This window comes from Pistacia vera, unplaced genomic scaffold (genome assembly GCF_008641045.1).
Source record: "Pistacia vera cultivar Batoury unplaced genomic scaffold, PisVer_v2 Contig317, whole genome shotgun sequence".
NCBI lineage: Eukaryota > Viridiplantae > Streptophyta > Magnoliopsida > Sapindales > Anacardiaceae > Pistacia > Pistacia vera.
The window spans coordinates 766,464-790,128 of NW_022196132.1; the positions used below are offsets into that span (position 1 = coordinate 766,464).

The 23,665-nt window shown below is 37.7% G+C and overlaps 1 non-coding gene across 1 annotated transcript; it reads left to right on the forward strand.

Moving 5' to 3' along the window:
• Positions 1-13,545: 13,545 nt before the first annotated feature.
• Positions 13,546-13,651, forward strand: LOC116136683. The gene has a single exon (XR_004129057.1). It is a non-coding gene; the product is annotated as a small nucleolar RNA R71 (small nucleolar RNA).
• Positions 13,652-23,665: the final 10,014 nt, after the last annotated feature.

The window sequence follows — 23,665 nt, forward strand, 5'->3', positions numbered from 1 at the left end:
CTTTTTTCAATGATCAAGCAGTAAAGTATCAATGTGGGTAAGAATCTAAAACCTTGAATGGGTTTTTGATGATCTATAACATGTAAAGAACATAACTCTCATATATGGATTTTGGGGCTTCTAGGGTTTACATCAGTAAATTTTTTGTTTTCCGTTGCCTATTTTTTTGATTAAATCCTAACATCAATTTCCTTGTGCACTCTTGAGGGAAGGATGAAAATTGAGGACCAAAAAACTTAGATTCCCCACAAAAACTTACTTCTCCAAGAATTAACTTGTGCAAGAATTTTGTCAATAAGAACTTTGCAATCAACATACTTCAACTTAAATGTAATAAGAGGGATGCCCAGACTACCAGCCTGTGAGATTTCCTTCTCTAAAGTTGATAACCTGCAAAATATTCTCTTTTTCCTCTTTTGAGACATCGGAACAAAACAAGTTGCTTACTAGAGTTAGCCTCTAACCCCGACCATACCTTGAAAGTTCCCAGAGCTTGCTTAATTAACCCAATAGATAACATGTCCCCATTACAAAAATCATGAAATCATCCACAAAGCAAAGATGTGTACTGTTTTCTACACTACAACTCGAGTGGAACTTGAACCCAGGGTCCATAGCCACTTTCCAAGGATTCAAGAGAGAACTTCCATAGCAATCACAAAAAGATACAGAGAGATCGAGTCCCCTTGCCTCAAACCTCTAGAGCTATCAAAAAAACCTCCTAACTCCCCATTAATGGCAATAGGAAGCATACGCGTTTTAATGCAAAGCTCAATCCAATGGACAACTCTAGGAGGGAAACCATACCTCTTAAGAATTTCGATGATGAAGTCCCAATTCACCAAATCATAAGTGGTGTGCTGTCGTAGGCAACCAAGATTAAAAACCTTCCTAACCTAACTACTGAACTGTAAATAGGGTAAGCAAGAGTCGATCCCACGAAGAGTGTCTAGCCGAATTTTCTATGATGTGAATAAGGCTGGGGGGTTTTGAGTAAAACAGAAAACAATCTTAGCCAAAAACAAAAACAAAAACAATTCAATTCGAAATCAATTAATATAACGAAACTTGGTCTCCGTCAACATCCACCATCGGAATCTTACAACTGATCATTGATGCAAAAGTAAATCAATTCTTACTTTGAATATTCACCGTTGGAACTATTTTCCTATCTCTCCTTAATTGTAATTAATTAGGAAACAAGCGATCTTAATTAATCTTACCATTAAACAAACCTAAGACAACGCTAAAGATTAATCTAATACAGCTAAGAATTAGAGAAAAGATGAAGCTAAACAAACACAACCAAGCAGTTGTATTAATTTAGTTGAATGTTCTTCTTAGATTACTAATTCCTGACACAGCAAATTATTAACCCTAATTGCTTCACAAGTTAGAGGGATCAACAATTACGGATTTGATATCAAACTTAGTAGTAGATTGCAGCAAATAATACACTAGTAGGCCTCCTAGTAATTAAAGCATAAACATGAAGATATGCACAGAATAACATTCAATACTCAAACACGAAAATTGAACACTAAAATAAAAAGATTAGATCTCCACAGTTGTGTTGATTCCGAGGTTCCTTTTCTGACGACCAAGTTACAAAATTTTAGCCGTCATGGCCATAATCAAAACTAAAAAGAAAAATTGCAGAGAAGAGAAAAGAGAGGCGTGGTCTCGCTCAAAAACCCTAATCTGATCTCTTTAACAAAAATCCAGTTCAAGTATTTGAATCCCACTAAATCTCCTAAAAGAAATTCTAAAATCCTAAAATAACATTAATCCTAATTTGATTCTAATTAAAAATAAGTAAAGTCCTAAATAAAATAGGAAAGTGGTGATTTGAGCTGTAACTTGCGTGCCACATGTCCTCCAATCTTCCAATAATAAACTGCCCATTTGCATGACAGGCAAAATGCTCCAGGACGTCTAGTGCAGATATGTCAATTTCAAGCTCGATTACAAACCTTTATTCAGTGAGTATATCTCCAAACTAAAAACATTAAAGTTGTAGATATATTTCTTAGCGTTCCACACATTTGAATCATCTCAATCGGAGCTGGATGAGAGAGTTATGCCCAGATTACGAAACAACGTCGAAACTGTCCGAATTCACTTAATTAGTTCTGTTTTGCAATTAACGCCTCCATTTGCATCCTAAATCAAAATAGAATAATAATGAGTACATTAGGCAACAATACGTATAAAAGACTAAAACTTAAGGGGGGTAAATATGATATTTTGCATTCTCATCAGTAAGCTTCAACAAATCAAACTTTCAAGGCACTTTCTTACTCTTGGCCGATTTCCTCCCATAGTGGCGCACCAACTCTTGGCAAAGAAGAATGCTATCCCCAATCTTGCTACCTTTAACAAAAGTGGCTTGGCTCGACTAATAAAACCCGGAGGGCATCCTTGATTTATTTGCAGTAATCTTTGAGATGCATTTATAAATCTTTTTGCAACAAGAAATTGGTCTAAAGTCATGACAAGTGCAGGGTTCTCACATTTCGGCATGAGGGCTACAATTTTACAATTAATTTCTTTTATATTTCCTAGAGCCAAAAAAATCTTGGATAGCCTCCATAACATCCTCTCCCCATATGCTCCAAGCTCGTTTAGAAAAATAGGCACCATATCATCGAAACTGACCGTTTTAATTACCAAGCTCAAAAAAAGTTCTTTTAATCTTTTCCCTAGTCACCTCGCTTCCATGAACATCTTGTCTTCATCCCTTATGCAAGGAGCTATAAGGTTATCAAGGCCTTCAAAATTTCTTCTAGGCTCTTCTCCCTAAACAGATTTTGATGAACAGTACACACTCCTCCTTGATTCTAGCATTGTCTCGAGTCACATCACCATTCTCAAGAACCAATAAAGGAAATCTTATTCCATTTCTTTCCATTGATGGTTTTAAAGAAGAAAGTCAGTTTTGGCTCCTTCCCAGCCAAATTGACCCTCGCCTTTTGTTTAACAAGACTTACTTCTGCCAAACTCAACCTTTTATATCAAAGTGTTTTACCATTCTCTTCCTCAATAAGGTTTCATTGAAAGGATTGATGACCAATTTGTTTGAACTTCCAAGACTAATTCCTTAGCTCTTTAACTCTCTCTGAGATACACCACTATTCTTATGATTAAGTAACCTAAGTTATCCTTTAAGCTTCTTGAGTTTGTCATTAGCGGGTACAGGGGTTGCATCCATATTTCTCTCCAAACCAACTCTACAATTTCCAGAACCTAGTGTATGGGCCCAAAAGTTGAAGAACTTAAAAGGGAATTTCCTAACCTCTCTTGGAGTACCACAATCAACCATGGCCGAACTATGGTCGAAAACACCCAGGGGTGGAAATGCCGAACTAGGATAAGAAGATGCCCATTGATCATTGACAAGAACTCTATCAAGCTTGCATACAATTCTTATACTTTCCTCACTCTGGTTACTCCTAGTAAAGAAACACCCCATACCCCTCAAGTCATCAAGATTAGCATCTAAGCACATCCTATCCAAATCCAAGCACTCTGACTTTTGTTTGTTAGCTCACCACGCTTCTCACTAGGTTTCCTAATGGCATAAAGTCAACCTATACAGCCCCGGGCACTGACAAAATCTCCTACCCAAAGAACTAAATCCTCCCAAAGACTCATTTTGCGAAAGTATGAACCCATACACCATGGAGCACACAAACTTAGAATCTTTCCCCACCCTTTGGACTCACAATGAATAGCTTGACAAGAAACCCCAATTATAGTATATCCACCATATTGGATCCCATCCAACCCATATTCGGCCACCATTCGAACTACAATAGTTGTCAAAACCCTCCAATCTCCAAACACTTTCTTAACCACAACACACAATTACTCTCTTTGATCTCGTCTCAAGAACACCAAACAAAGAAATACTATTAGAAAGGATAAAATTACATACCTCTTTATGCTTTATAGCGGAATTTAGACCCTAATTCCAAACTCCAAAATTTATCATTGAGGGGAGGGGATTTACCAAGTGCTCTAGCCTTCTTTTACCAAGTTTGATACATTTTATGGATGTTAAATTGCTAAAACCATGTTTACTTTATTTTTAAAGGATAGAAGCTTTAATTTAATTAAATTTTAAAGGTGCTGTCAAATCAATCATCATATATATTAATAATAAATAAAACTATAGGAATGTGGTGAATTGAATTGAATTTGGAATAGTGATATGGGGGTGTGATTGTAAAAAATAGGGCTATTCAATGAGGCAAGCTAGCTCGGCTTGGCTTGTCAACGGCTCACTTGTTTGTAGTCGAGCTGGCTCAACTCGACTCGTGAGAGAGATCGAGCCAAGTTTGCGATTGCCTCGGCTTGGCTCGGTGTAGCTTGCGAGCTGAGCCAAGCTTGAATTAATAGGGGTGTTTTAAATGTTTATAATGTATGGGGGATTGAACTAATATTTTAAAAAAAAAAAAAAAAAAACCCAATGTTAAAATCCCTAAATCGCGACTCAAACCTAATCAGCGACGAATCCCAAGGAAATCAGAATATTTCAAGTAGAAAACTCGGCACCGGTGTGTTTCCTCGTTGTCGTTTCTCCCATCTGCATCGTCTCGTGGTGTCCGCCATACCATCTTCAAGGAATTGTGTAGAATGCAGTACTGCAGTGCCGAGTGTGTCCTGCCTTTGTGTAATTATGTTTTTTTGTTTGTTTGCTTTTAGCTTTTAAGTCTTAATTAATAAGCACATGGCAGTACTGAGAGTGGAGAATGGTCCAGTGAGTGGAGACTAAAACTAAATGGGAAGTTGCTTATATTAATTGATGGATGATGGTGTTTTGTGTAATATTCTGGTTTGTGGACTATGGTCTCTGGTTGTAGCATTTTCCTTTATTTAATTGATGGTGTTTTGTGTAACAGACTTTGATATAGAAGTTAATATTATGATATAATTATATCTTTCATATAACAGACTTTGCTTTATATTAATTGATGGTGTTTGTGTGTTTTTTCTCCCTTTTTAATGGAGATTCACTAAAAAATTACAAATTTAGTTGTTAAAAGATTAGTGGCAGATAATGAGACAAAGACACTGTGACATTTTGCTTTATGTAGAATTAATTGATGGCAAGACAAAGACAAAGATTAGTTGGTTACTAATGACCTAAGTCAAACACTAACATTAATTGATGGCAAGTAGCAAGTGAGACAAACAAGAATTAATTGAAGTGATAAATAAAAGAATAGAGAAGAGTGTAGGCTGTGCAGCGGTATGTGCAAATTGCTTCATGGTCCACTATTTGTGGCTACTATTTTCTTTATATTTAGTATCACATTACTTCATATTGGTTTTACATTAAAATTGTAGATTTTTTTTTCTTATATAGGTTTGTAAATGGACGGGAGTTCCTCAAGACCCCTCAGCAGCTACAATGCAAGATACAATTACTACTACACCGGGCGATAAAGCAAACTTGCATGTGACCACAAAAAATAGGAACAAAGTATAGTAGCCTAGATAATGGTGATTAGAATGAGAATCAATTCAAATAAAAAAAAAGAGCTAAGACATTAGTGTATGGACGGAGTAAGGAGGTGGTACTCCCTAATGGTAACAAAAAGGCAGAGTGTATCCATTGTAAATTAAAACTGGGTATTGATGCCACTGGATGCACCACTAGTTTAATAGACATTTAAACGGTGTTCAAATAGAAAAGCTTCCATGAGGCAACAACATATTAGTTTTCTGATTGTCGGGTAGATGTTGCAACAAACCGTTTTGCTAGCTCTAAGGGGAAGTTCGACATGATGAAGCTGAAGGAACTTATCGCCCATTGGGTGCTCATGCATGAGCATCCATTTAGGTTGTGGAGGAAGATGGCTGAACAACATGATGAAGTTGGGATTCCTGAAGGACTTCGGTTTCCTGCCATACTTGTAAAAAAGATTGTATGAAGGTTATGAAGTGAGAAGGTGAAATTGAAGACTTTGTTGAAGAGTGTGACAAGATCAGTTTGACAAGGACTTATGGAATTCATGGAATCAAAAGATGGAGTATATGGTCTTGACCGGGCATTGGATAAAAAGTACTTGGAGGCTGAAGAGCGTATCTTGAATTGTTCATGATGCGTGTTACTACAACATGCAAAACTAGCAAGTACTAGTCGCTAAGTAATAGAGTGATGGGTAGGATATTGTTCCCACGAGGACTGTAGCAAGCACTAAGTTCCTAACGTTATCAAGTTGAAGCAATCGAATTCCTGGATTGGGGAGCAAATTGTAATGAAAAAGAAGACAAAAATGAAATTTAACAAAGAATTAAATCTTAAGTAAGAAAGCAAAATGAAACACAGAAAATCAATTCAAGTAAAACGGTAGGGTTTTGACTTCGTTTGGACTTTTATGGGTTAAACCTAAGGTTACACTAATTTCCATTCATGCACAATGGTGTAAATCGGATTCACTAATATTAACATACCCTCTCGAGCTATGTTTTCCTATTCAACCTTATTAACATCCGCACCAACATGAAGGTTAATAATTCTATAATTCATTAGCACAAGAATCCAAATTGATTTCATTAATTCTTGAATCTTCTCTAGCATCCAATACTATAATGGTGATTACCAAGAAGCTTAACATGAATTATTTCTCAATCTCATCATGTTCATCACATACAGCATTAATTTAAGAGTAACACACAAACCAAAGCTTATTCACATGGAAATAATACAATCAAATACTAACCCATTCAAATCCAAACTACAATCAAAACCCTAACCATAGAAGATTAGTTCATAGCTGAATTAACAATACAAAAACGAAAAATAGAAATAAACAAGTAAACTAATGAAACTGAGATGAAAGATCAGAAATCTCCCAAAAGAAATCTCCAGTCAAAATCTGAATCCTCCCTTCAACAATCCGAAAAACTCAAAACTTACTCTAAGAAAAGTGCAAAAACGGTCTAAACCTCAAAGTGAAGATCCCACAAAAAGTTAAGTTTTTCTTTTATACTTAGTCCAAAAAACCTAGCCAAAAACACGCACAACACGAAACTGTGCGTTTACAAAACTGAATAAGTTGACTGTCGCCGCGGCGAAGAATGAAAATTCCACACGTCTCTGCCTTACTTCGCCGCGGCGAAGACAATTTCTTCGCCGGGGCGAAGCTCCTTCAAAAGTTCTAAAATTTACAGAACTGCCACTCTGCTTGCTTCTTCTTCGATTCTCTTCGATTTTCGGCTCTCTTCCTTGGAAACAAGCTTCATCGTGGTTGTCCTGCTCCGGAACTCTCCTATCTTCTGAAATCCGCTCATTTCTGAGTCAAAACTACGATTTTGTCTTTATTCGCTCAAAAACTCCATTTTAACACCTGAAACACGAAAAGTAGAGAATTAAGCACCAATTCAGGTAAAATGCACTAGAAAGTACCTGAAATCCGACAAAAAGATCAAATAAAAACGTATAATTTACGGATTATCAACTACCCCCAAACTAAAGAGATGCTCGTCCCCGAGCATTAGTACAAAACTAACGAAACAAAGACAACAACCAAAAACAAAACTGAAACACACAAACAACTGAAAAACCAAAATCAACAAAACTTAATGCCACAATGAATTGCCTAGAATTTGCACATGTCTCAAAATTGTTGAAAAATTATTATCAGGAAATGTTCGACACTCCAGAAGTATAAGCTACATCGACTGTCTTCCTCATCGGTCCACCAAGTAGGTGATCCTACTTCAATCCACATTCCAACTTCTCGGATTATTTTATGCAAAAATCGTAAAGTTTATCAATGGTGGTAGACTCCATAAGCCTAAATATCGAACTACTTTCCACTAATGAGGACTAAACACAGATGAGAATCAAAGGTCTTTAAAGCTTGTAACGTTAGGTCTCGGTCATGGTCTCCAATAAAAGGATAGAAACAAAGTAAGAACCGGTTGTCCTAAGCAAAACCAATTCCATCAAAACCCACACTTCTCAACACTAATCGACATGTCCACTAGTTCACAACCTTCAAACGTGTATCCTTAAAAACTTTTGAATACCATAATGCAGGGAGACTCGTTAAGGTGTACGTGGCGTGTTAAACCCGAAGTCGCCAAATACTGCTAGCAGTTTTAAGGCAGTTCTAGTTTCCAGCCGGTATACCCTTAAACTATGCAGCATTGTGTTCAACATTTTTTTTTTTTTTTTTTTTAAACACAACACTAGATTGAATTGAGGTGACTACCTCCTTTGTTTTTATTCTTTTCTCTCAACCCCCACATCTTCTCTTTTTATCTCTTCTTCATTTTCTTCTCTTAACCCCCAAACTATCTTTTACTCAATTGTACACAATCGTTTCGTTCTTTGTTTTGCACTAAGACCGAATTCTCCTAAGGGTACGCATACAGTGTTTAGGGTAAAAAGGAATTTACAATTCTGTTGTTTTTCCGAGAAAAATAAAGCAAGTTCAAATGGCTCAATGGGTGACTAGGGACAATTTCATTCCTGGGTTGGCTAGAAAGGCTCAAACGTTCCGACAAATGCCTAAATCATTTCCTCAACCATGTCTAATCCTAGAATTTCGCCTCGAGCATTTCTCAACTAGTTCTAGAGTCCACCAACATTATCAAGACTTCACCTCATCGATAAAATGAATCAAGCATGCCGAAAAAATGAAAATCGTGGTTGAACCACTCAACAACCTCAATAGCAATCCAGTCAATAGACTTAACTTGAAGCAATGCTAACATTTCTCAACAATAAAATTCACAATCTTATTCTCATCATTGATGTATACAATTCATCATCGGCAAACAAAACAACCAAAGAAAAATGCAACACAAAAATAAGTTTTTTTTTTTTTTTTTTTTTTTTTTTTTTAAGGTGTACGGCATTGTTAAACCCGAGGTCGCCAATACTGCTAGGCAGTTTTTAAGAGTTACTGGTTTCCAGCCAATATACCCTTAACTCAAAATCTATTCCCTACCCCCAAACTAATATTACATTGTCCCCAATGTTCCATTATGCATAAGTCAGGAATAGAAAAACAACAAAGGAAAAACAAATGAACAATATAAAGGTACGAGAATGCTCCCTGGTTAAGTCATGAATTGTTCAGTCAACTTATTCTCCACAATATTCACCCGTTCTCGATTTTCATCATCCAAATTTGTCAAAACAATAAATTGTGGTGTCCCTCATGTTAGAACGAATTCACAACTAAATTGAAAGTATTACAACCTAATCTCGCCCTTTTAACAACTACTAATTAAAAACTCAACTAAACAACTAACAAATAACACAATCCAAAACCAAAAAAAATGAGTTCAAGTTTCAACTGGACAAAATTAAATGAAGCAATTAAAAAAAACATAACAGTGCTCCGTTAAGTCTTGTTCTTCCTCTTCTTCCGCTTCATCTTCCTCGTCTTCCTCTGATTCCGCCACTCATCTGAGTCCCGTCAACCCATTGATATGCGGAAGTGTCAACCTTCAGCTCTTTGAAGCTGCCTGTCAGCAATTCATGAATGCTCTGTGTCCGCTCCATCATCCAATCTGTCCTCTTCATATATTTATCATCCCCATCATTTCTTGCATCATCGCTTTTTGTGACCCTGTGGAGCTGGATGATGTGCCATGCTCGTTCTCTGCCTCTTCGCCCCTGCTCTTGTTTGGGGCAGCTTGTCGGTCAAGGTGTTTCTTAAATAGTCGTCATCTAGAGTTGGAGCCGGATGAATACGCGGCTCATCATCTGAACCTTGACCCTCGTTTTAGCACATGGCTGTGATGAGATGCGGGAAACAGTAGCTTGATCGCCCCTTTGTGGATGCTATCCTAACACTCTCATAATGATGTCTCCCCATCCCATACTCTTCCCTGAGCAATAGAGTAGAGCAATACCGCCTTCTCATAGTCACTGTGCTGTGTGCGTCTCCGACTTAGTTTAGCACAGAAAGTACTGCCACAGACCGAGCCATTGGTGTAACTAGTTCCTTTGAGTGTCTTTTTCTGTTTTAGACACTTCCCGCTGCCCCAGGTTTTGCATGAGACTGGCCAAGATAATATTATCCTCAAAGGTTGATCTTTTGAACCACATACTCATCAGTGAAAATTTCGGGAGAGTTAAAGAATTTGTTGATATCCCTTGCTGAGAATGGCACATCCTTCCCTCGTACAAACCAATCTCATCCTGACTTTCGGGGAAGTTGGCATAGAACTCCTCCACCAACGTCTACAGCCAGCACATCAGGAGCACGCATGAACATGTCCCAACGTCTACCCCTACTCCAGTCCACAGATTGTGGTGCTGTCAATCCACGTTCAGGGATGAACCCTTACCCTTTCGTTGATCACCTCCTCATAACGTTTTACGGGCTGCCTCATAACAAACCGGTTGTCAACGTCTTCCCCTTGCTCTTGTGCTTAATTTTCGAGCCATTTGATTCACTGAATTCAATCCACATTAACCCCAATAAGTAGAACCTACAAAAACACAGCCACGTCAAACCTGCAAAATCAATCACCACTTCCAAAATCGCATTCAACCCCCAAACTACAATTTTGTTTTCTATTTTAAGGTGTAGCGGCATTGTTAACCCGAAGTCACCAAGTAACTGCTGGGCAGTTTTTTAGGCAGTTACTGGTTTCCACACAATATACCCTTAAAATAAATTCCCGTCAAATTGCAAAAACAATCCACACTTCCAAAAATTCGCAATTCACCCCCAAACTACGATATTAATCAACACAAACACTCCAAATAATCAACACCCACACTTCTAAATCATTGGTTCACAAACTTCTCAATTATCACAATCCAAACTCAACAAACCCAAAATTTCTCAAGTCAAAAGTTCACATAATTCTTAGATCTATGATTATAGACTAAAAATTTTCCAAAATAAGATTGGGTTTGAGATCTTACCATATTGATGAGTGTGCACCACCAATTGCCCGGAAACGATCCAAACAAGAAGACCCCAATTTTCGATCCAAAATTTTTGTGAAATTTTCGTGAAATGTTGTTGTTGAAATGGGTTGTTTTGGTGTTTAGGAATGTTGTAGAGTGATATTTTGGTTGGAAAAACAAAATAGAAGTGAAAGATTGAAAGTTGGAAAATTTTCTCTTAACTCAAATGCAGGCGACGTGAAAATGAGAAGAAAAGTTGGTATATATAAAAAAGCTCTTCGCGCGGCGAAGTTCATCATGCATAAACCCTACAAATTCCAGTTTCGCTGCGGCGAAGAAAATCTTCGTGGGGCGAAAACGTCCCGAGAGTTCAGGCTAACTTTGCCTCGGCGAAAAATTATTCATGTTTTCCTCCATTAGCAAACCTGGTATCTTCATGTCTCTTCGCCGCGGCGAAGAAAACTTTCTTCGCCCCGGCGAAGTCTGGAAATTTTTCTTAACTTCCTTTGCTCTAGACTTCACCTGAAACGCCTGAAAACAATAAACATCAAATTTTTATACAAACTCATATGAAATAGAAGAATCGAACAACAAAAAATTAAAATCAAAAAGTTAAACACTTGGGTTGCCTCCCAAGAAGCGCTTGTTTATAGTCGGAAGCTGACTCTCTTCAATTCTCACTCAGCCCGGACTGTCCAAATACATCACCTCCCGGAAATTTCCTTGTACCGGAACTTCATTGTTGATGACTTTTTCACAAATTGGCTTTGTTGCAAGTTTCACTACCCATTTTCTAGCCCTGGTCAAACTTTGGTATTCGACTCTTGTCTCGCCCCGCCTTCGTTTTCTTTTATACTTCACACCTTTTAATCAGAGATCGCCTTATGTTTACTCAACTCGACTGTGGCTTGTCTTGGAATTTTGTGCAACCTCTTCCGTCATGGTCCTCACTGCCAAACTTATTCGGTCAACAATGCAGTTCTTATTTCCACCTTAAATTATTCAGTTTGGCAGGCTCACTCTTGACTGTTTACCACATCGATTTTTAAACACATTCTTGTTCAGGTGGAGACTTTCATTGATCCAAGGACATTAAATGTTATTTCTCATCTTGCATCCTCATGATCAACTTCCCTTCTTGAACATCAATAACGCTCTTCCAGTGGCTAGGATGGTCGTCCCAAGATAAGAGGAATTTCTTTGTCTTCTTCCATATCCAACACAAAGAAATCCGCAGAAAAATAACTTGTCCACCTTATCAACACACTCTCCACTAAACCCCTGAAGCTTTATTGACTGATCTGCAAGTTGCAAGCATGTGGAATGCGCTTAACTTTACCAATTCCTAATTTCCTGAACACAGAAAAAGCATAAGGTTAATGCTAGCACCTAGGTCACATAGAACTCGATCAAAGGTTAAATCTCCTATAGTGCAAGGAATAGTAAAACTCCCTGGATCCTTAAGTTTCGGGGGCAGCTTCTCTGCGAGAATAGCGCTGCACTCTTCTGTAGCATCCGTTTCTCTTCTTCCAGCTTCCTCTTGTTCGCTAAATTTCTTTCAGAACTTCGCGTGCTCGGCATCTGGTTTAATGCATCTGTAAAGGATGTTAATATGCAGTTTTTTAAACACATCAAGAAATTTAATAAACTGCTTATCCTAATTCTCTTTTCTGATCTTTGAGGAAATGGTATGGGTGGAGTGTGATGCCAACTCTGGTGGAATTTCAGGGAAGGGCAATTTCTCTTCTTTTTTTTTTCGCTTCTGCTCATCTGTCTTCAGGCTGGTGGTTTCTTTTCAGCTTCAATTTCTCATCAATTTCCTCATCGAATTCATTTTTCTTTGATGAATCTTCTTTCCTTGGGTCTCACCCTCTTCTAAAACTCTCCCACTTCTCAACGACGATTGCATTTACCTGCTCCGGGGGTTGTTACAATATTACTTGTAGAGAACCCTGTGGTCTTCATGCAGCTTCTCGGCCAATTGGCCCCTCTGTACCTCAAGATTCTAATGGACGCCCCTTGATCTAAAGTTTGTCCTCGTCTCATTCTGAACCTGTAGTCTCTTGCATGAATTCCGACATATCCTCCAACTTCGACCTCTTTGATCTCCCGGTTGATTGGTCACCCCTGGTGGGTTATTTGGAACTTGCCTCTGGTTCTATTGGTTACCTTGTTGGTTCTGATTTCCCAGCCAGATAGAGATGATTTCTCCACCCTGGGTTGTATGTGTTTGGAAACGGGTTGTTCGGTTGTCTTTGATTTCCTGCCAATAAGTCACTTGCTCCGTTGATGAAGATGATGGTGCAAATGTGTTTCCAAACTGGCACTCGCTGCTCACATGGTTTTCCTGCACAAAATCACTGTTAGTTGAGTTGTTTGTATAGAATTTACCTGCATAGTTCCACTGTTTTTGGAGTGCAGTGGTTGGGCTGAGATGGCTGTGAAAGCATCTACTTCATGAAGATCCGAAGATTTTCTGCTCGTCGTTACTCTCGTCATTCGGTCTTGATAGTTGTTGCTTGCCAAAACCTCAAGCAACTATACGCCTCTTAGTTGTCTTATTCTTCAAAGCCCCTCCTGACAGCTGCATCCACCATGGTTTGCACGTTACCCATCAACCATTATAGAATGTTTGGACTTGAAGCCAAACCAGCAAACCATGATGTGGGCACTTCCTCATCAATTCCTGTATCTCTCCCAGGCCTCGTACAACGACTCGGCATCATCTTGTAGAAATGATGTGATATCATTTCTCAACTTTGCTGATTTCGCTGGAGGAAGAACTTGGTCAAAATTTTTGTGCCAGATCATTCCATGTTGTTATCGTGCCGTTGGTAACCATTAACCACCCTTTTGCTTTATCTCCAATGAAAATGGAATAAACGCAGCCTAATAGCATCATCCGACACTCCATTTGACTTGAGGTGTCGCAAATTTCAAGGAAATTTGCAATGTGCTGATTTGGATCCTCCTTCAAATCACCGTTTGAATGTAACCGACTGCTGGATCATCTGGATGATTACCGGCTTGATCTCGAAGTGTGTTAGCTTGTACTGTAGGTCTAGTAATACTTGACCACTTCCGTTCACGTAGGAACTGAAAATTCCCTCAGTGTCCTATTTTCTTGTTCAGCCATTTCAAACAACTTCTTCCCGCTTCTGCAGTAAGTGTATCTCTTTCTTCCTCTCTCTGTTTAATCTTTTACAGTGCTCTCAAGCTCAAGGTCAACAGAACCACTGGTTGACGTCTTGCTCTTCGCATAAACTGAAAGACACACGTAAGAAAAAGTGGAAATCACAACTTTAACAAAAATAAAAACACAAACAAAAAATAAAACTTCAATCTAGTTAAACTCAAGGACAAAACTTAATGTTAACTTAACAACAGTCCCCGCACGGCGCCAAAAAAACTTGATGCGTGTTTACTACACACTGCAAACTAGCAAGTATACTATCGCTCAAGTAATAGAGTGATGGGTAGATATCGTTCCACGAGGACTGTAGCAAAGCACTAAGTTCCTATGTTATCAAGTTGAAGCAATCGAATTCCTTGGATTGGTGGGAGCAAATTGTATGAAAAGAAGACAAAAATGAAATTTAACAAGAATTAAATCTTAAGTAAGAAAGCAAAATGAAACACAGAAAATCATTCAAGTAAACGGTAGGGTTTTGACTTCGTTTGGACTTTTATGGGTTAACCTAAGAGTTACACTAATTTCACATTCATGCACAATGGTTGTAAATCGGATTTCACTAATATGTTAACTACCCTCTCGGGCTATGTTTTCCTATTCAACCTTATAACATTCCGCCCAACAAGTGAGGTTAATAATTCTAAATTCATTAAGACACAATATCTAATTGATTTCATTAATCTTGAATCTATCTCTAGCATCCAATACTATAATGGTGATTACCAAGAAGCTTAACATGAATTATTTCTCAATCTCATCATGTTCATCACAACAGCTTAATTAGAGTAACACAAACCAAGCTTATTCACATGGAAATAATACAATCAAATACTTAACCCTTCAAATCCAACTACAATCAAAACCCTAACCCATAGAAGAGAGTTCATAGCTGAATTAACATACAAAAACGAAAATAGAAATAAACAAGTTTAAACATAATGAAAACTGAGATGAAAGATCAGAATCTCCCCACAAGATGAATTCTCCAGTCAAAATCGAATCCTCCCTTCAACAATCCGAAAAAACTCAAAACTTTACTCTAGAAAAGTGCAAAAACGGCTAAACCTCAAAAGCTGAAGATCCCCCTCAACAAAAGTAAGTTTTTCTTTTATACTGAGTCCAAAAACACTAGCCAAAAAACGCACAACATGAAACTGTGACGTTTTCATAAACGAATAAGTTGACTGTGCCGCGGCGAAGATGAAAAATCCAATCGTCTCTGCTACTACTTCGCCGCGTGCGAAGACAATTTCTTCGCCGGGGCGAAGCTCCTTCAAAAGTTCTGAAATTTACAGAACTGCCACTCTGCTTGCTTCTTCGTTCGATTCTTCGATTTTCGGCTCTCTTCCTTGGAAACAAGCTTCATCGTGCGTTGTCCTGCTCCGGAACTCTCCTATCTTCTGAAATCCGCTCATTTCTGAGTCAAAACTATCCGATTTTGTCTTTATTCGCTCAAAAACTTCATTTTAACCTGAAACACGAAAAGTAGAGAATTAAGCACCAATTCAGGTAAAAATGCACTAGAAAGTACCTGAAATCCGACAAAAAGATTAAATAAAACTGTATAATTTACGGATTATCATTCATCTACCTCATCCCCGGACTGGTATTGCTATTGCTGACTCCATTTTCAAGTGTCTAAATGGACAATTGAAAATAAGGTATACACTGTCTCTGTGGATAATGCTTTGAGTAATGATGTTGCGATTAAAGTTTTGAGGGAGAATTTTGAAGTTTCGGGGAAACTCCTTTGTGGAGGTAAACTGTTTCATGTAAGATGTTGTGCACACATCTTGAACCTCATTGTTCAAGATGGACTTTATCAAATTAAGCATATCATTGATGACATCCATGAGAGTGTGTTGTATATCAATGCTTCAAAAAGTAGGCTTAAGGTATTTTCTAAGATTGATCAACAACTTAAATTGCCGTTTCAGAAACTTATTCTCTATTGCAAAACAAGGTGGAATTCTACATATGAAATGTTGGCAACGACAATGTAATATTCTTTCTAGCTAGTAGTTCTTTGGAAAAACATAAGTAAAACTCACTAAACATATTATAGAAAATATATATATATATATATATATATAAGTATGAAATAGAGAGCCCATAACTAATTTTTCTTTATATACAAATCTCTACATCAAGTAATAAGTCAAAAAAATAACTCAAAAATACAGTCAGACAGTGTTGCCTTTCTCCTCCGCTATTGACGTTCCATCCGACCGCATCTCATCTACTACTTACAAAAAAAATGAAATCAACGGAGTGAGCACTAATTGCTTAGTAAGTAAACCCTTCTATTCTTTCTCCATTACTCAGATCCTGGATTTTCTTTTCTTACACCAAACTTCTCAATTCTTCTCTACTCTTTCTAAGATTCTAGATTTTCATTTACCGATATGTAAGCACAAATAGGGAAACTAACTCGGGATAGTAGAAATGGCATGATGCATATGCACAAATGCATAAACTTTTTCTATGCAATACATTTTCTTTTCTGTTTTCTTTCTTTTTTCTGCATTTCTTTCCTTTTCTGTTTCTCTTTTCTGTCTTGTTTCTTTCCTTTCTGTTTTTCTTGCTTTTCTATTCTTTCTTGCTTTTCTTTTATTTTCTTTCTTTCTTTTCTATTCTATTCTTTCTTTTCTTTTTCATAAATCGAGAATCAAACTAATCAGCGACGAACCAAAAAACAACAAAAAACCTAATCAGCGACGAATCCAAAGGAAATCAGAATATTTCAAGTAGAAACTCGGCAGGTGTGTTTCCTCGTTCGTTTCCCATCTGCATCGTCATCGTGGTGTCCGCCATATCCATCTTCAAGGAATTGTGTAGACTGCAGTACTGCAGTGCGAGTGTGTCCTGCCTTTGTGTAATTTGTTTTTTTGTTGTTTGCTTTTAGCTTAAGTCTTAATTATAAGCACATGGCAAGTACTAGAGAGTGGAGAATGGTCCGGTGGAGACTAAAACTAAATGGGAAGTTGCTTATATTAATTGATGGATGATGGGTGTTTTGTGTAATATTCTGGTTTGGGACTATGGTCTCTGGGTGTAGCATTTTCCTTATATTAATTGATGGTGTTTTGTGTAACAGACTTGATTATAGAAGTTAATATATGATATAATTTATATCTTTCATAACAGACTTTGCTTTATATTAATGATGGGTTTTGTGTTTTTTCTCCCATTTTAATGGAGATTCACTAAAAATTACAAATTTTAGTTGTTTAAAAGATTAGTGGCAGATAATGAGACAAAGATACGTGACATTTTGCTTTATGTAGAATTAATTGATGGCAAGACAAAGACAAAGATTAGTTGGTTACTAATGACTAAGCAAACACTAACATTAATTGATGGCAAGTAGCAAGCTGAGACAACAATGAATTTAATTGAAGTGATAAATAAAAGAATAGAGAAGAGTGTAGGCTGTGCAGCGGTCATGTGCAAATTGCTTCATGGTCCACTATTTGTGGCTACTATTTTCTTTTATTTTAGTATCCACATTACTTCATATTGGTTTTACATTAATTGTAGATTTTTTTTTTTCTATATAGGTTTGTAAATGGACGGGAGTTCCTCAAGCACCCCTGCAGCTACAATGCAAGATACAATTACTACTACACCGGGCGATAAGCATAACTTGCATGTGACCCCAAAAAATAGGGAACAAAGTTTAGTAGCCTAGATAATGGTGATTAGAATGAGAATCCAATTCAAAATAAAAAAAAGAGCTAAGACATTAGTGGTATGGACGGAGTTTAAGGAGGTGGTACTCCTAATGGTAACAAAAGGCAGAGTTGATCCATTGTAAATTAAACTGGGTATTGATGCCACTGGATGCACCACCTAGTTTATAGACATTTAAAACGGTGTTCAAATAGAAAAGCTTCCATGAGGCAACAAAATTAGTTTTCTGATTGTCGGGGTACTGATGTTGCAACAACCTTTTGCTAGCTCTAAGGGGAAGTGACATGATGAAGCTGAAGGAACTTATCGCCCATTGGGTGCTCATGCATGAGCATCCATTATGGTTGTGGAGGAAGATGGCTTGAACAACATGATGAAGTATGGGATTCCTGAATGGACTTCGGTTTCCTGCCATACTTGTAAAAAAGATTGTATGAAGGTATATGAAAGTGAGAAGGTGAAATTGAAGACTTTGTTGAAGAGTGTGACAAAGATCAGTTTGACAATGGACTTATGGAATTCATGGAATCAAAAGATGGAGTATATGGTCTTGACCGGGCAATGGATAAATAGTACTTGGAGGCTGAATAGACGTATCTTGAATTTTGTTCATTGATGCGTGTTACTACAACATGCAAAACTAGCAAGTATACTAGTGCTCAAGTAATAGAGTGTGGGTAGGGTATTGTTCCCACGAGGACCGTAGCAAAGCACTAAGTTCCTAAAGTATCAAGTGAAGCAATCGAATTCCTTGGATTGGTGGGAGCAAATTGTAATGAAAAAGAAGACAAAAATGAAATTAACAAAGAATAAATCTTAAGTAAGAAAGCAAATGAAACACAGAAAATCAATTCAAGTAAAACGGGTAGGGTTTTGACTTCGTTTGGACTTTTATGGGTTAAACCTAAGAGTTACACTAATTTCACATTCATGCACAATGGTTGTAAATCGGATTCACTAATATGTTAACATACCCTCTCGAGCTATGTTTTCCTATTCAACCTTATTAACATTCCGCACCCAACAAGTTGAAGGTTAATAATTCTAAATTCATTAAGCACAAGAATCCTAAATTGATTTATTAATTCTTGAATCTATCTCGCATCCAACTATAATGGTGATTACCCAAGAAGCTTAACATGATTATTTCTCAATCTCATCATGTTCATCACATACAGCATTTAATTTAAGAGTACAACACAACCAAGCTATTCACATGGAAATAATACAATCAAATACTTAACCCATTCAAATCCAAACTACAATCAAAACCCTAACCCATAGAAGATAGTTCATAGCTGAATACAACTACAAAAACGAAAAATAGAAATAAACAAGTTAAACATAATGAACATGAGATGAAAGATCAGAAATCCCCAAAAGATGACTCTCAGTCAAAATCTGAATCCTCCTTCAACAATCCGAAAAACTCAAAACTTACTCTAAGAAAAGTGCAAAAAACGGCTAAACCTCAAAGCTGAAGATCCCCTCACAAAAAGTTAAGTTTTTCTTTTATACTTAGTCCAAAAACCTAGCCAAAAAACGCACAACACGAAACTGTGCGTTTACAAAAATGAATAAGTGACTGTCGCCGCGGCGAAGAATGAAAAATTCCACATCGTCTCTGCCTACTTCGCCGCGGCGAAGACAATTTCTTCGCCGGGGCGAAGCTCCTTCAAAAGTTCTAAAATTACAGAACTGCCACTCTGCTTGCTTCTTCGTTCGATTCTTCGATTTTCGGCTCTCTTCCTTGGAAACAAGCTATCGTGCGTTGTCCTGTCCGGAACTTCCTATCTTCTGAAATCCGCTCATTCTGAGTCAAAACTATCCGATTTGTCTTTATTCGCTCAAAAACTCCATTTTAACCTGAAACACGAAAAGTAGGAATTAAGCACCAATTCAGGAAAAATGCACTAGAAAGTACCTGAAATCCGACAAAAGAAAAATAAAAACTGTATAATTTACGGATTATCAACTACCCCAAACTAAAGAGATGCTCGTCCCCGAGCATATAGTACAAAACTAACGAAAACAAAGACAACAACCAAAAACAAAAACATGGAAACACACAAACAAACTGAAAAACCAAAATCAACAAAACTTAAATGCCACAATGAATTGCCTAGAATTTGCACATGTCTCACAAATTGTTGAAAAATATTATCAGGAAATGTCGACACTCCAAGAAGTTAAAGCTACATCGACTGTCCTCTCAACGGTCCACCAAGTAGGTGATCCTACTTCAATCCACATTCCAACTCTCGGATTATTTATGCCAAAATCGTAAAGTTTATCAAATGGTGGTAGACTCCATAAGCCTAAATATGAACTATTTCCACTAATGAGGACTAAACACAGATGAGAATCAAAAGGTCTTTAAAGCTTGTAACGTTAGGCTCGGGTCATGGTCTCCAATAAAAGGATAGGAAACAAAGTAAGAGAACTCGGTTGTCTAAAGCAAAACTCAATTCACATCAAAACCCACACTTTCTCAACACTAATCGACATGTCCACTAGTTCACAACCTTCAAACGTGTATCCTTAAAAACTTTTGATACCATAAATGCAGGGGAGACTCGTTAAGGTGTACGTGGCGTGTTAAACCCGAAGTCGCCAAATACTGCTAGGCAGTTTTTAAGGCAGGTTCTAGTTTCCAGCCGGTATACCCTTAAACTAGGAGCATTGTGTTAACATTTTTTTTTTTTTTTTTTATAACACAACACTAGAATGAATTGAGGTGACTACCTCCTTTGTTTTTATTCTTTTCTCTCAACCCCCACATCATTCTCTTTTATCTCTTCTTCATTTTCTTCTCTTAACCCCAAATAATCTTTTACTCAATGTACACTCGTTTCGTTCTTTGTTTTGCACTAAGACCGAATTCTCCTAAGGGTACGATACAGGTTTAGGGTAAAAAGGAATTTACAATTCTGTTGTTTTCCGAGAAAAATAAAGCAAAGTTAAATGGCTCAAATGGGTGACTAGGGACAATTTCATTCCTGGGTTGGCTAGAAAGGCTCAAACGTTCCGACAAATGCCTAAATCATTTCTCACCATGTCAACCTAGAATTTCGCCTCGAGCATTTCTCAAATGGTTCTAGAGTCCACCAACATTATCAAGACTTCACCTAATCGCATAAAGAATTAAGCATGCGAAAAAATGAAAATCGTGGTTGAAACACCAACAACCTCAATCAGAATCCAGTCAATAGACGTAACTTGAAGCAATGCTTAACATTTCTCAACAATAAAAATTCAACAATTTATTCTACATTGATTTATACAATTCATCATCGGCAAAACAAAACAACCAAAAGAAAAATGCAACAAAAATAAGTTTTTTTTTTTTTTTTTTTTTTTTTTAAGGTGTACGCGCATTGTTAAACCGAGGTCGCCAAATCTGCTAGGCAGTTTTTAAGGCAGTTACTGGTTTCAGCCAATTAACCTTAAACTCAAAATCTATTCCCTACCCCAAACTAAATATTACATTGTCCCAATGTTCCATTAGCATAAGTCAGGAATAGAGAAAAACAACAAAGGAAAAAACAAATGAACAAATAAAGGTACGAGAATGCTCCCTGGTTAAGTCATGAATTGTCAGTCAACTTATTCTCCACAATATTCACCCGTTCTGGATTTTCATCATCCAAAATTGTCAAAAATAAAATTGTGGTGTCCCTCATGTTAGAACGAATTACAACAAATTGAAAGTATTACAACCTAATCTCGCCCTTTTAACAACTACTAATTAAAAACATCAACTAAACAACTAACAAATAAACACAATCCAAAACCAAAATAAAATGAGTTCAAGTTTCAACTGGACAAAAATTAAATGAAAGCAATTAAAAAAAACATAAACAGGTGCTCGGTTAAGTCTTGTTCTTCTCTCTTCCGCTTCATCTTCCTGTCTTCCTGATTCCGGCCACTCATCTGAGTCCCAGTCAACCCATTGATATGCGGAAGTGTCAACCTTCAGCTCTTTGAAGGCCTGTCAGAATTCATGAATGCTTGTGTCCGCTCCATCATCCAATCTTGTGTCTATCATATATTTCATCATCCCCATCATTTCTTGCATCATCGCTTTTTGTGACCTGTGAGCTGGATGATGTGGCCAGCTCGTTCTTGCCTTTCGCCCTGCTCTGGTTGGGCAGCTTCCGTTCGGTCAGGTGTTTCTTGAATAGTCGTCATCTAGAGTTGGAGCCGGATGAATACGCGGCTATCATCTTGAACCTGACCCTCGCTTTTAGGCACATGGTGTGATGAGAGCGGGAAACATGTGTTGATCGCCCTTGTGGATGCTATCCTAACACTCCATAAATGATGTCTCCACATCCATACTCTTCCTGAGGCAATAGAGTAGAGCAATACCGCCTTTCATGAGTCACTGTGCTGTAGTGCGTCTCCGACATTAGTTTAGCACAGACAAAGTACTGCCACAGCCGAGCCATTGGTGTCAACTATGTTCCTTTGAGTGGCTTTTTCTGTTTTTAGACACTTCCATGCTGCCCCAGGTTGCAAGGACTGGCAAGATAATATTATCCCAAAGGTTGATTTTTGAACTCCACATACTCATCAGTGAAAATTTCGGGCAAGTTTAAGAATTTGTTGATATCCCTTGCTGAGAATGGCACATCCTTCCCTCGTACAAACCACATCTCATCCTGACTTCGGGGAAGTTGGCATAGAACTTCCTCACCAACGGTTCTACAGCCAGCACATCAGGAGCACGCATGAACATGTCCCAACGTTACCCCTACTCCAGTCCACAGATTGTGGTGCTGTCAATCACAGTTCAGGGATGAAAACCCTTATCCTTTCGTTGATCACCTCCTCATAACGTTTACGGGCTGCCTCATTAACAAACCGGTTGTCAACGTTCTTCCCCTTGCTTCTGTGCTTAATTTTCGGAGCCATGATTCACTGAAATTCAATCAACTATTAACCCCAAGTAAGAGACCTACAAAAACACAGCCACGTAACTGCAAAGCAATCCACCCACTTCAAAATTCGCAATTCAACCCCCAAACTACAATTTTGTTTTCTATTAAGGTGTACGCGGCATTGTTAAACCCGAAGTCGCAAATAAGCTGGGCAGTTTTTTAGGCAGTTACTGGTTTCAGCCAATATACCCTTAAAATAAATTCCACGTCAAACTTGCAAAAACAATCCACACTTCCAAAAATTCGCAATTCAACCCCAAACTACGATATTTCAATTCAACACAAACACTCAAATAATCAACACCCACACTTTAACAATCAATTGGTTCACAAACTCTTCACATTAATCACAATCACAACTAACAAACCAAAATTTCTCAAGTCAAAAGTTCAAATAATCTTAGATCTATGATTATAGACTAAAAATTTCCAAAATAAAGCTTGGGTTTTCGAGATCTACCAATATGAATGAGGTGCACCACCAATTGACGGAAACGATCCAAACAAGAAAGCCCCAAATTTTCGATCCAAAATTTTTGTGAAATTTTCGTGAAATTTGTTGTTGAAATGGGTTGTTTTGGTGTTTAGGAATGTTGTAGAGGGAATTTGGTTGGAAAAACAAAAAGAAGTGAAAGATTGAAAGTTGGAAAATTTTCTTTAACTCAAATGCAAGGCGACGTGAAAATGAGAGAAGAAAAGTTGGTATATATAAAAAAAAGCTCTTCGCCGCGGCGAAGTTCATCATGCATAAACCCTAAAAATTCCCAGGTTTCGCTGCGGCGAAGAAAAATTCTTCGTGGGGCGAAAACTTCCCGAGAGGTCAAGGGAACTTGCCTCGGCGAAGAAAATTTATTCAGTTTCCTCCAGTAGCAAACCTGGTATTTCATGTCTCTTCGCGCGGCGAAGAAAATTTCTTCGCCCCGGCGAAGTCTGGAAATTTTCTTT